This window comes from Canis lupus, chromosome 32 (genome assembly GCF_048164855.1).
Source record: "Canis lupus baileyi chromosome 32, mCanLup2.hap1, whole genome shotgun sequence".
Classification (NCBI taxonomy): Eukaryota; Metazoa; Chordata; class Mammalia; order Carnivora; family Canidae; genus Canis; species Canis lupus.
In genome coordinates this window covers 20,470,873-20,484,291 of record NC_132869.1, presented here as the reverse complement: position 1 = coordinate 20,484,291, position 13,419 = coordinate 20,470,873, and the positions used below count along the sequence as shown (strand labels likewise).

At 37.8% G+C, this 13,419-nt stretch overlaps 1 protein-coding gene across 1 annotated transcript in view; it reads left to right on the top strand.

Annotated features, from left to right (window-relative positions):
- Positions 1–3,335: 3,335 nt before the first annotated feature.
- Positions 3,336–13,419, top strand: part of CYP19A1 (cytochrome P450 family 19 subfamily A member 1) — a 121,693-nt gene continuing 111,609 nt past the window's right edge. The window contains exon 1 of the mRNA XM_072808509.1: positions 3,336–3,454. The gene's annotated coding sequence lies outside the window, so the exon portion shown is untranslated. The remainder of the gene's footprint in view (positions 3,455–13,419) is intronic.

Sequence of the window (13,419 nt, the reverse complement as noted above, 5' to 3'; positions counted from 1 at the left end):
GGGGCTTATACCAAGTAGGAATATTAGATTAATAAATTGATTAGCTAATTACACTTTTTAAAATGCTTTTTGAGGAAAAAAGTGTTCAATGGATGGTAAACTTGGCCTCTTTTCTGTATACAGTGGCTTTGAGATTGGTTATTTGGGGCCCTTCCATCTCCGGCTTCCTAAGCCTCCCGTGACTCCTGGAGGGGCAGATACATCTGTGTAGACTGCTCTACCTAGTGTTTCTCAGGATGGGCTAGTACTTTTAGTAATAAGTAATTCTAAAAAAAGTTAGCTATTAATCTGGCCTATTTTGTTGACATAGGGGTTCAAGATATAGTGAGGACACAGGGAAATATCTGACTTTCCTTTTCTGGATACCAAGGAAGCCAAGAACATTGCGTGCTATCTTTACAATGAGAAGTAGCTTTTCTATTAAAAGACAGATGCTTCATTTTCAAAGGTTAAATGGAATGGTTCCGAAAAAATGATTCCAGCTAGTAAACTTTAGGGCCCTGGAGAAAAGCATCCAATTCAAGAATATACTCCAACTTTAATTCCACAGCATTTCCTCCTGACTGTCAAGTGAATAATTTTCATTTACTCTCAGGCCTGATCTTGGGTATTGTCATTTTCTGTAATGAGGTTGGGAGGTATGCTTGTTCTGATGGTGCTGTCCTCCCTCCCCATCCCCATCCTTTCTCCTTGCCAGGGGTTAGGGAGAAAATCTCTGTAATAGTTGCCACCAAATATATCTTCCCCAACCATGTTGGGTTTTTAACTCAACATTTCTACGTTTTAACCTCATGAAACTTCAAGCTCCCCAAACAAAAAAAAGTCAGAGATTTCTTTTCTTTGTTCATACACTCATTCATTTATCTATTTATTCAACAAATTGGGTGTTTACTATCTGTCAGGAACTGCGCTAGGAGCAAGGAATAGGATGGAGAGCAAAACCAGACACCATTCCTGCCTTCCTGAAGCCCATGGTCTAAGTGGGGAGATGGAATTAGCCCAGTAATTGTGTGAGAGTATAATTCTAAATGAGACAGTGAGATAGATGATCTGAAGGAAAGGAGTGCTATTCTGTGAGATCATATCACTGAGGAATCTATCCTAGATGTGGGGTATGGGGTCAAGGAAGGTCTCCCTGAAGAAGCGTGGTGCTTGAGCTGGAATCTGAAGACCAGCAGTAGTTAACTAAGTGGAGGTGTGGGTGGGAGAGTTGTAGTCAGAGAGGACAGCACATGTGGGATCTTCTGGCAGGAGGCACCATGGATTATTTGAGGAACCATAAGAAGGCCAATGTGGTTATAGCATAAAGACCATAGGGAGCAAGGAGAAAAAGGGAATGAAATGAAGCTGGAGACTGAGTTAGGGGCCAGACTCTGTGGGTGGGACTTTGTAGGACTCAGGTCTTTATTGTAAGAGCAACGGGAAGTTAGTTAAGGGTTTTAAGTGTGTGTGTTGAGGTGGGAGATTGGGTTGATGAATGACAGATTTTCATTTTCAAAGATCACCTTTTATTGCTAGGATTTGCAGTGGCTTCTGTCACTACAGAAACTATCTCTGATCTCTACTCGGCTAAATCTCAGCTTTCAAATCCATCTTTCTAAATGAAATAAGAATACATTGAGTTCTAGAAAATGGTATTTTCTCTTTCATTGCACATTTAAAGGTAGTTGAAAAATAGAACCATGACTAACATTTAGATGATTTGGCTAATCTTGATACTAGCTGGAGTTTTTGTCTGACAACCAGCACATATTTGCACTTTTTGGTACTTCAAGGTGAGATCATCAAATCAAGTCATCTCTAGCATTGGGAATAAGAAAGATGTTGCTTCCCTTCTGAGATTTTGGTCTAAGTAAGTTAGGCAAGTAACAACAGCTTTCCACCTATCATAAGTGCATATCTGAGAGTCACTCAATCATTGTTAGACATGGCGTTGTCCAAAGTTGTAGAGTAGGGCTATTTCAAATTCTCCCTCTACCTTTTCTGTACTTAATTTGCTGTGTTTGCGATAAAGATGGCCCTCCCCACCCCATCCATCCTGCCTTCCCCAGTGCATCTTAGCCAATTATCACAGATTGAGTTCTCTGGAACAGATGCTGAGATGGAATTTGGGGTGCAAGATGTTTTTTAGGGATCAGCATCTGTGAAGGAAATAGAGGAAGCAGGATTGGGTAGAGGAAGAAGTCCAACTCAATGTAGTCTTGCAAAGTCTCAGCCAACCCTATGGGGAACTCTGAATCGAGTATTAGCCATTGGAGTGTCCCTTGTCAAGCCAGAATAGACTTGGCATTCGCCCCCCTCTCACCTAGTCACAGGGCAGATGTGGGCTACCTGAGGAAGAGTGTGGCCTTGGGCCAGGTGGCTCTCAAAGCTGAGGTATACCCTGACCTCATTCCCTGCAGCTGGGCAGCAAGTCCTTCCTTGAAATGGAAAGTGGGGCACATCTCCACATCTATCATATCAACCACCTGATCAATGTTAAAGACAGGTCTGCAATTCCAGTATTAGCAAACCTTAAATTGTAATCATATCACAGTGGACAGAAGCCTTCTTTTTCACCTACAGTTATGGCCTTTCAGTACATAAAAAAGTGATTGTTTTTAGAAACAGAATGAAAATATGAAGAAAAGCTCTACTAGTAGCTTTGACATGGTTAGATCCATGGAAGTAACTTAATACTTCAAAGCTCCACTTAAGAAACTTGAACCACTGTTTTTGAAAGGACAAAACAAAGTTTTACATGTGTAGGGCACTTCAGTTTTCAAAGTACTTTCTCATGTCATCTGAGCCCCATAATCAGCTTGTGAAGTGAGCAGGGCAGGTCTTATAACCACTTCACAGACGAGAAAGCAAGGCTCACAAAGGTTAAGCAACTCACTCAAGATCATACTGTTGAAACCTCACCAGCATTCATCGAAAGTGGGAACCTTCTCGACTCAAATCTTGGGCCAGTCAGGAATGCTCAAGATGATGGACAGGAAGTGGAAAAATAGGGCAGGGAAAGGATTCAAACTGATGAAATGGAAAAGGGCTTAGAGCGGCCCCTGGCTCCAAGATTCTAAAACAAAGGCGGAGCAAGCCCTGATTGTTAGACTATGTAAACTATGCAAGAGAGAGAAAGCCAGTCCCCAGTCTAGCAATTTATGGAGGGTTCAGGGAGAGCAATGATGTCAGACGATTTCCTGGAGACCAAATAGGGGAACTGTCATCCCTGCATCTCAGAGATGAATATGGAACCTGAACAAAAGGTGAATTTGGGGCCTGAGAAACCAAGACTTTTCCTCCTTGGGGTTCAGAAGCCAGAGTGAAAAGCAAGATTAGATATGCCTCACCTCTCCAAAGTCCAAGTGAAAGGGAACAAAAGGGATTCCTGCCAATACCAAGTCTGGAGAGATGGCACTCCATCTGCAGAACCAGGGGCCCGGAGGATTGTCCCCAGCCAGGGGGAACACAGGTCAGACTATAGACCCTGAACCAAGATGACTTCTTTTTCTTTTTCTTTTTTTTTAAGAGATGCGCATAACTGTGATATTAGGCTATATCTTACCTATCCTTTCCTTCCTTCCTTTTTCCCTTTTCCTTCCCTCCCTCCCTTCCTTCCCTCTCTCTTCTTTTGTTTTACAGTCTCACAAAGTTATTAGGAATGAATTATTCTTGTATGTCATTTTACTTTGTCTCTTCAAAAAAATTTATTTTATTGTGGTAAGAACACTTACATGAGATCTACCTTCCTGACAAACTTTTTAGTTATATGATATAGTACTGTTGACTGTAGGTACAATATTGTACTATAAATCTCTAAAACTTACTTATCTTTCTTAATTAAAACATTAGGTCTTTTGATTAGCAACTCCTCGTTTTCCCCTTACCCCGGTTCCTGACAACCACTAATTCCAGTCTTTCATTCTACAAATTTGACTATTTTAGATAGTCACGTGGTATTTATCTTTCTCTGTCTTACTTCATTTAGCATAATGCCCTCAAAGCTCATCCATGTTGTTTCATATTGCAGAATTTCTTTTTTAAGGTTGAATAATATTCTATGTATGTATATGCCATAGTTTCTTTCTCCATCCATCAAAGAATATTTAAGTTGTTTCCATATTTTGGTTAATGTGAATAGTGATGTAATGAATACTGGAATGCAGATATCTCTTCAATATTCTGATTTCAAGTCTTTTAGATAAATACCCAGAGTGGGATTACCGGATCGTATGATAGCTCTATTTTTAATTTTTTGAGGAAGCTTCATACTGTTTTCCATAGCAGCTGCACCATTTTACAGTTCCACCAATAGTGTCCAATTTCTCTACATCCTCAACAACACTTGTATTTTTTTTTTCTTGACAATAGCCATCTTGACAGATGTGAGGATGAGAACTCATTGTGGTTTTGATTTGCATTTCCCTGATGATTAGTGATGTTGAGAATTTTTTCATATACCTATTAGCTATTTATATGTCTTCTTTGGGAAAATATCTACTCAAGTACTTAGCCGATTTTTAAATTGGGTCATTAGGGTTTTTGGTTTTTTTGGTACTCAGTTGTAGAGGTTCCTTATATATTTTGGAGATTAACCCCTTATCAGGTATATGGTTTGAAAATATTTTTCCCTTTTCACATGTTGCCTTTTCACTGTTGATTGTTTCTTTTGCTGTGCAGAAGTGTTTTAGTTTGATGTAGTCCCACTTGTCTACTTTTTTCCCCACTTCTCTATTTTTGCTTTTGCTGCCTGTGCTTTTGTGTCAGATCCATGATTATTACAAAGACCACTGCCATGAAGCTTTTTCACTGTTTCTTCTAGGAATTTTACAGTTTCAGGTCTTACATTTAAGTCTTTAATCATTTTGAGTTGATTTTTGTGTATAGCTTAAGATAGGAATCCAGTTTAATCACTCTGCATATTTACACCCAGTTTTCTCAACATTGTTGAAGAGATTATCCTTTTCTCATTGTGTTTTCTTGGTACATTTGTCAAAAGATCAGTTAATCATATATACATAGATTTATTTCTGGATTCTCTATTTTGTTCCATTTGCCTATATGTCTTTATGCCAGAACCATGCTGGTTTGATTATTGTAGCTTTGCAATATATGTTGAAATCAGGAAAAGTGAGGACTACAGCTTGGTTCTTCTTTCTCAAGGTTGACCTGGCTATTCTTTTTGTTGTTCTATATGAATTTTAGAATTTTTTTTCTATTTCTGTAAACACCATCATAAAGATTTTAATAGAGATTGCTTTCAATCTGTAGATGACTTTGGATAGTATGGACATTTTCAACAATATTAAGTCTTCAAATCCATAACCTTGAGATGTCTCTTTCTGCTTATATTTTCTTCTATTTCTTTTAACAGTGTTTTGTAGTTTTCAGTATAGAAATCTTTTACTTCCTTAATTCAGTTTATTCCCAAGCACTTTATTCTTTTTGGCACGATTGTAAATGAAACTGTTTTACTTCTTCTTTTTCAGAAAGTCTGTTGTTAGTGTATAGAAATGCAACTGATTTTCATATGTTGATTTTGTATCTTGCAACTTTACTGAGTCATTTTATCATTCTAACAGTTCTTCATGGAGTCTTCTGTATTTTATATATATAAGATCATATTGTCTGCAAACAACTCCAACTTCCTTTTTTCTGATTTAGATGCCTTGTATTTATTTTTCTTACCTATTTGCTCTAGCTAGTACTTCCAATGCCATGTTGAATGGAAGTGGTGAAAGTGAGCATCCTTGCCTTGCTCAAGGTGAAAGTGAGCATCCTTGCCTTGCTCACTTTAACCACTGAGTATGATATTAGCTGTGGGCTTTCCATATACAGCCTTTATTATATTGAGTCAATATCCTTTTTAAAAATATATATATATTTTTTATTGAAGTTCAATTTCCCAACATATAGTATAGCACCCAGTGCTCATCTCATCAAGTGCCTAGGTGAGGGGCACTGAGAGTCCATTTCCTTTTATTCCTAGTTTGGTGAGAGTCTTTATCATGAAATGGTGTTGAATTTTATTAAAAAAATTTTTGTGGGATGCCTGGGTGGCTCAGAGATTGAGCATCTGCTTTCAACTCAGGGTGTGATCCCGGGATCTGGGATTGAGTCCTACATCGGGCTCCTTGCAAGGAGCCTGCTTCTTCCTCTGCCTGTGTTTCTGCCTCTCTCTCTCTCTCTCTCTCTCTCTCTCTCTGTGTGTATTTCATGAATAAATAAATAAAATCTTTAAAAAAATTTTTTTTGCATCTAGAGACAATCATGTGATTTTTAGCCTTTATCCTGTTAATATGATGTATCCCATCAATCGATTTTTATATGTTGAACTATCCTTGCATCCCAGGGATAAATTCCACTTGGTTTTGGCATATGATCCTTTTAATATGCTGTTGGATTCAATTTGCTAGTATTTCACTGAGAATTTTTGCATCTACATTCACCAGGGATACTGGACTGCAGTTCCCCTTTTTTTTTTGTATGTGGTGTCTTTGTCTGCTTTTGGTATCAGGATTATGATGGCCTCATAAAATGAGTGTGAAAGTGTTCCTTTCTTTCCAATCTTTTGTAAAAATTTGAGGATTGGCATTCTTTAAATTTTTGGTAGAATTCACCAGTGAAGCCATCTGGTGTTGGGCTTTGGTTTATTAGGAGGTTTTTGATTACTGATTCAACCTGCATGCTATAGGTCTATTTAGATTATCTGTATCTTTGTGATTCTGTCTTCCTAGGTTGTATGTTTCTAGAAGTGTATCGATTTCTTCTAGGCTATCCAATCTGTTGTTGTATGATTGTTCATAGTAGGTTGTTAATCCTTTTTATTTCAGTGGCATCAGTGGTAATGACTCTTCTTCCATTATTGAATTTATTTATTTGAGTCTTCTCTCTTTTCTCTTTAGTCTATCTAGGGGTTAATCAATTTTGTTTATCTTTTGAAAGAACCAACTCTTAGTTTTATTTTTTTTATTATTAATTTCCTATTCTCTATTTCATTGATTTCTGCTCCAATCTTTGTTATTTCTTTCCTTTTGCTAATTTTTGGCTTAGTTTATTCTTTTTCTAGCTCCTTGAGATATAAAGTTAAATTGTTTATTTAAAATCTTTATTCTTTTTTATTCCTTCTTTTTAATCTCAATAAATTTCCCTCTTAGTATTTGCTTTTGTTACATCCCATAAATCTTGGTGTGTTATGGGTCTTGTTGTTATTTGTTTGACCTGAGGTATTTTCCAATTTCCTTTTGATTTCTTCTTTGAACTAATTTTTGTTCAAGACTGTGTTGTTTAATTTCCACATATCTTTGAATTTCTCAGTACTCCTTCTGGTATTGATTTCTAGATTCATTTCAGAAAAGATAACGTGGTATGATTTCACTCTTCTTAAATTTATAATGACTTGTTTTGTGATTTAACCTGTGATATACCCCAGAAAAAAAATCCCATGTGCATTTGAGAAGAATGTATGTTCTTCTGCTGCTGGTTAGAATGTTTTGTTGGTCTACAGTGTTTGTTCAAATTCTACGTTTCATTATTACAAGTGAAGTACTGAAGTCTCCTACCATTACTGCATTGCTATATATTTCTTCCTTTGGTTCTGTCAATGTTTGCTTTATATGTTGAGGTGCTCTGATACTGGATGCATGTATACTTATAATTGTTATATCTTCCTAGTAAATTGACCCTTTTATCCTTTATATAATGTCCTTCTTTTCACTTGTGATAGTTTTTGACTTGAAGTTTATTTTGTGTAGTCTATCTATAGCCACCTCTGCTCTCTCTTGGTTACCATATGTATGGACTATCTTTTTCTATCTCTTCACTTTTAGCCTATCTGTGTCTTTACATCTAAATTGTGTTTCTCATAAATAGTATATTGTTGGGTCTGTTTTCTTATCTATCTTGTCACTCTATATCTTTTGATTGGGGAGTTTAATCCATTTATATTTAATTATTTGTAGGCATGGATTTACTGTTGCCATTTTGTTGTTTTTGTTGATCTTATAAATTTTTTTATCTGTCTTTTCCTATCTTACTGTCTTATTTTGAGTTTTGTTGATTTTTTGGTACTGATAATTTTATTTTATTTTATTTTATTTATTTTTTAAAGATTTTATTTATTTATTTATTCATGAGAAACACACAAAGAGAAAAGCAGAGACAAAGGCAGAGGGAGAAGCAGGGTCCATGCAGGAGCCCGACGTGGGACTTGATCCCCGGTCTCCAGGATCACACCCTGGGCTGATGGCAGTGCTAAACCGCTGAGCCACTGGGGCTGCCCGGTACTGATAATATTAAAATTCTTTTGTGTGTGTGTGTGTGTGTGTGTGTGTGTGTGTAAATTCTATAGGTATTTTTGGTGTTGGTGGTGTCTTTGGGGCTCATAGTTAAAAGTCTTTCTTAAGCTCATAAAAAAGAGTCTATTTTAAGCTGTTCAATCACATATAAAAACTCTACAGTATAATTTCTCTCCTCACATATTTTGTTGTTGTCACAACATATTGTTTCTCTTTTAAGATATTTTTAGTTATTTTTAATACTTTTATCTTTTTAACTCTAGAATTAAAAGTAATTTACCCAGTACCATTACAGTAACACAGTATTCTGTATTTGTGTTTATATTAACCTTTACCAACACATTTTATACTATGCTATCATGTAGCTGTTTGGTGCACTTTCATTTTAACTTGAAGAACTTCCTTTAGTATTTCTTTTAAGGAAGTCTAATGGTGATGAACTCCCTTTACCTTTTGAAAGTCTTTATCTCTCCATCATTTTGGAAGGGCAGTTTTGCCAGTACAGTATGCTTGGTTGGCAGCTTTTTCCTTTGAGCACTTAGAATTTATCCTACCATTCCCGTTTGGCCTGCAAGGTTTCTGCTGAGAAATTGCTGATAGTCTTATGATGGTTCCCTTGTATATGATAATTTACTTTACTCTTTCTGCTTTCAAAATTCTTTTTGCCTTTGAATTCTGACAATTTGATTACAATGTGTCTCAGTGTGAATTTTTCTGCTTCATTTTTTTTTCATATTTTTTTTGCCTCTTGGATTTGGTTGTCCATTTCCTTGCCCAGAGTCAGGGAGAAATGTTCAGCCATTATTTCTTGAATAAGCTTTTTGGTGCTTTCTATCTTTTATCCTTCTGGAATTCCTACAGTGTGTATGTTGGCCTGCTTGGTGATGTCTCATAAGTCCTTTAAGGTTTCTACACTGTTTCATTCTTTTTTTTTTTTTCCTTTTTGCTCTTTTGACCGAATTATTTTCAATGACTTATCTTTAAATTCACTGATCCTTTATTCTGCTTGATCTAGCCTGTTATTGAACCACCTCTAGTGAATTTTTAAGGTTAGCTATTGTATTCTTCAGTTCCATGATTTCTATTAGCCCCTTTTTATATTTTATATTTCTTTATTGAAATTATCACTTCATTCATGTTCTCTTGGCCTCAGTGTGCATCTTTATGACAGTTATTTTGAATTTTCTGTCAAGTATATCATATAACCCTATTTCATTAGGGTTGTTTTGTGAAGATTTTTGTGTTATCTTTGCCTGATTCTTCATTTTCCTGGACTCTGTGTTGGTGTCTGTACATTAGACAAAACAGCCACCTCTCATTAGTCTTCACAGACTGGCTGTATATAGGAGAAGACCTCCATCAATCAGCCTGGCCAGAGATTCTAGGGGATCCTCAATCTTTTGTATTAAACCAACCCACTTTCTACATTCTTTGCGGATCCCAGATGTCTAGAGTATGCTGGGACAAGTGAAATTGAAGTGAAAATTGAAGCCAGTGAAATTGAAGCCAGTTCCTTAGATGGTACTCAGAAAAGTTGTATCATTGGACACTCTGTCCAACTTTTCCTTCCCTAGGGAGAATCTGGGAACAGTTACTTATCTCTCTCTCTCTCTCTTTCTCTCTCTGTATGTATCTATCTATCATCTCTCTCTCTCTCTCTGCTTGCTCTGTGTTGAATCAGGAAGGGGTACTATGGTGACTGCCAATCTAAATCTCTGTTTCTGTTCTCACTAGCCCCCAGGAAGCTACAATATTTTAGGTCATATCAGCCTTCCAAGACAGGCAAGTCTTTTGAGAAGCTCCCAGAAAAGTTTTGATGTTGGAAGCCTGGACCAACTCCTTCCCTCACCAGGGAGAAGAAGGCAGCTGTGGTGTTTCCTATTTTCTCTGTGTTGAGCAGAGTCATGGCATTTACCAATCCAAGTCACTGTCTCTGTTCTCCCCTGGGTGGCTAGACTGTTGGCCCTTTTGAAAAAATTGGGCCACTGGATGCATAAACCAACTCTTTCTCTCCCCTTTGAAAACCTGGACCTGGAGAATCTCTTCCTGATCATACAGTGCTGTGCTAGGAGTAGGAATTCTGGCAAAAGGGTGTTCTGAATTTTCCTCCTGGCTTCAATGAGCCCAGTTTCATGTTTGCCTGGGGTGCAAAAACCTTTAAATTAGTTTCTGAATTTCTCACAAAAGGAACTTGTCTGTGAATTGTTGAATCAATATATGTATAGAGGAAGAAGGTCTTTCTACTCTGCCATCTTGCTTGCATCAGTGCCATCACTCTGAGATAACTTCTTGAATGAGACCTGTATTGTTTTCTTAAATCTGTACATGTAAGCACCTAGATTCCAGATTGCCCCTTCTTCTATGATCAGAAGGCGGCCCCAGTATCTGGGTACCAGTAGGTATCCTAGCAAAGAGACCCAGCTGGATGAGAGGGAGGGGAATTGTACAGGTGACTGTGTTCTATCTCTATTCCTAAGACTTGACAACATGATAAAGTGGGGAATGAGAGTATTCCTTCTGGCATCTTGCCTAGGTGAATACTGCCCACCGCTTGTGGATCTGCTCCTCTTAAAGCACCTCAGTGATTGACACTGACCCCAAAAGCAGTCAAAAGAAACTACTATTAATACCTAAGGAGGGGATTCCTGAGTGGCTCAGCAGTTTAGCGCCTGCCTTTGGCCCGGGGCGCAATCCTGGAGTCCTGAGATTGAGTCCTGCGTCGGGCTCCGGGCATGAAGCCTGCTTCTCCCTCTGCCTCTGCCTCTCTCTCTGTGTGTGTATCTCATGAATGAATAAATAATACCTAAAAAAAAAAAAAAAAAAAAAAAAAAACACCTAAGGAGCCCAGCAACACTCTTAGGAAAGAGACTTGCATAAAAACAAGCCACTAAAGAACAATAACTTTAAAATAATAAGAACATTAGGATGTAAAGATTCCAGTAGAACACAAAAAACCTTTCTGGAGCCAAAAGACAAGATCTGCACACAAATTAAGTAGATGGAAAAGAGAGAGATAATATTTCAGTAGTAGAAAATACATTTCCCAAGCTAAAAAAAGGCCCTAGACTGCTGATTGGAAAGTTTTGGCAAGTTCTGGGCAAGACAAATGAGTCAGAGTTTAGCAAATTCTTGGAGTCTAAGGATTAAAAAAAAATTTACAATCATCCAGAAAGAAAGTACAAGTTACAGACAGAGGAAGAAGGATCATGGGGCAATCAACTGTCTCTTCTATAACACTTGAAGCAGAGAGGAGTGTGGTGAATCATGTGAAGATCACTGGAGAAAAAAATAGTGCATACCAAGAACCCTATAGCAAGACTTTGTTCCCCTGTCAGAGTGAAAGAAGTATATTTAAGGATATGCAGAGATTCCAAGGACATGTCACCCACATCTTCCATCAGAGAAAAAGATATTAATAAAGGATCTAATCAAACAATAAATGAATCTGTATAAGGGCTTTAGGATGGATGGAGGATAAAAAGGAAAAAAATAGTGATGAGCAAGAATCCTTACAATATATAACTAGTTACATTTGTATGAATAATAATAGGCTGTTTAGGGATGTGTAATTGAAGTACTCAAAATAGAAGAGACATATTTCAAAGGAAATGTTAGAATTGCCTGGAACTGAAAGTACTAAAGGAGAAAGAGAGGAAGGAAAACTTTCCCACACGTCTCATGTTGGTGTGAGAGTGGGAAGTGAAAGCATCCTTTAGGGGAGGAAGAACAGCAGGAGAATAGAGCTTGGGGAAAATAGTTGGAGTCTTATCTTCATGCAATGGAAGAACAGTATGAGTCTATTAGTGACAAAAAGGAGAAGTCAATATTATGAAAAAAATAGAGACCCCAGATTAAAAAGAAAAATAACTGAATAACAGCTCTAACAGTACAACTAATTAGTACAAGGAAATGGAATGGGAAGATGAAATAAAAAATAAACAAAATAGAAGAAACAAGTCACTGATGACTTGTTTGCTGAATACAATGCATACTTCTCAATCTTACTGGACTTCTCTCTGCAACCTTCAGTGGTCTTCAACACTCCTCCCTTCTTGGCATTCCTTCCTATCCTGGCTTCCATGACAATATTTTCTTCCAGGTTTCCTCCTACTTTTCTGACCATTCCTTCTTAGCCTCCTTAAACTGTTCTTTAACCTCTGTTCACCTTGATTGCTAGTATTCTCCAGGGTTTTGCCTTACTTCCTCTCTATACAGACTCTCCCTTGGTGATTTAGTTCACTTCCATGGTAGGTGGTGGTCACTCCACCTAGAGTTTGGGATGACTCCCAAACTCTAACTGTAGTCCAGACCTCTCTCCTGAACTCTGGACCCACAGGGTCAACTACCAACGGAGTGGCTCCATTTGGAGTCCCAGAGGGACCTCAAATGCAACACATCCTGTATTCCCTAAAAATAAAAACCCTTATGAAGTCAATGGAAGAAAGTACTATCATTTTACTTTTTGCTTTATTAGTTATAGCAAGATTTTTTTTCATGTTTTATTGATCAGCAATGTGTATGTGTATATGCAAATCCTTTCTCTACTTGATATTCTGCATTCCCCTTCCTCCCTCCCTGACTTGTGCCTTAAGTGGGGTCCCCATCACAACTCAAATTTCTACAACACTTTCCTGAGTGCTCTTCCTGCCCCTGGTCCAGTTTAAAGACCAGACTTGATTCTTCAGTCTGAGTAATATGTTTATTATATAAATCTGATCATGCCCCTCTTCTGCTTAAAATATTTCATTGGCTTCCTATTGCCTTCAGAGTGAAAACCAGGCAGGCTAGCATGATCCACACAGGGTGCCCCATGATCCAACCCTTGTCTGTTATCTCTAGCTTAGTTCGCACCACTCCACACCTGTACCTTATATCCCTTTCTCTAGCTTCTAGGAGGTGCCTGCTCCCTTCTTGCTTTGTGCCATTGCAGCACGCATCTCAGCCTTTTTTCCTTTTTCCCCTTCTCTGTTTAGTTAGCTTTAATTCATTCTTCAAAACCCACCTCTGGTTTTCCCTCTGGTGAACTTTCCAAATTCCTGACTCCACCTCCTGGGAGGGTTAGCTGCTCCCACTGCAATTGTATTTACCCATCCTGCTGTACATTCTGTTGTTTTATAATTGCCTTTTACCTGTCTATCTC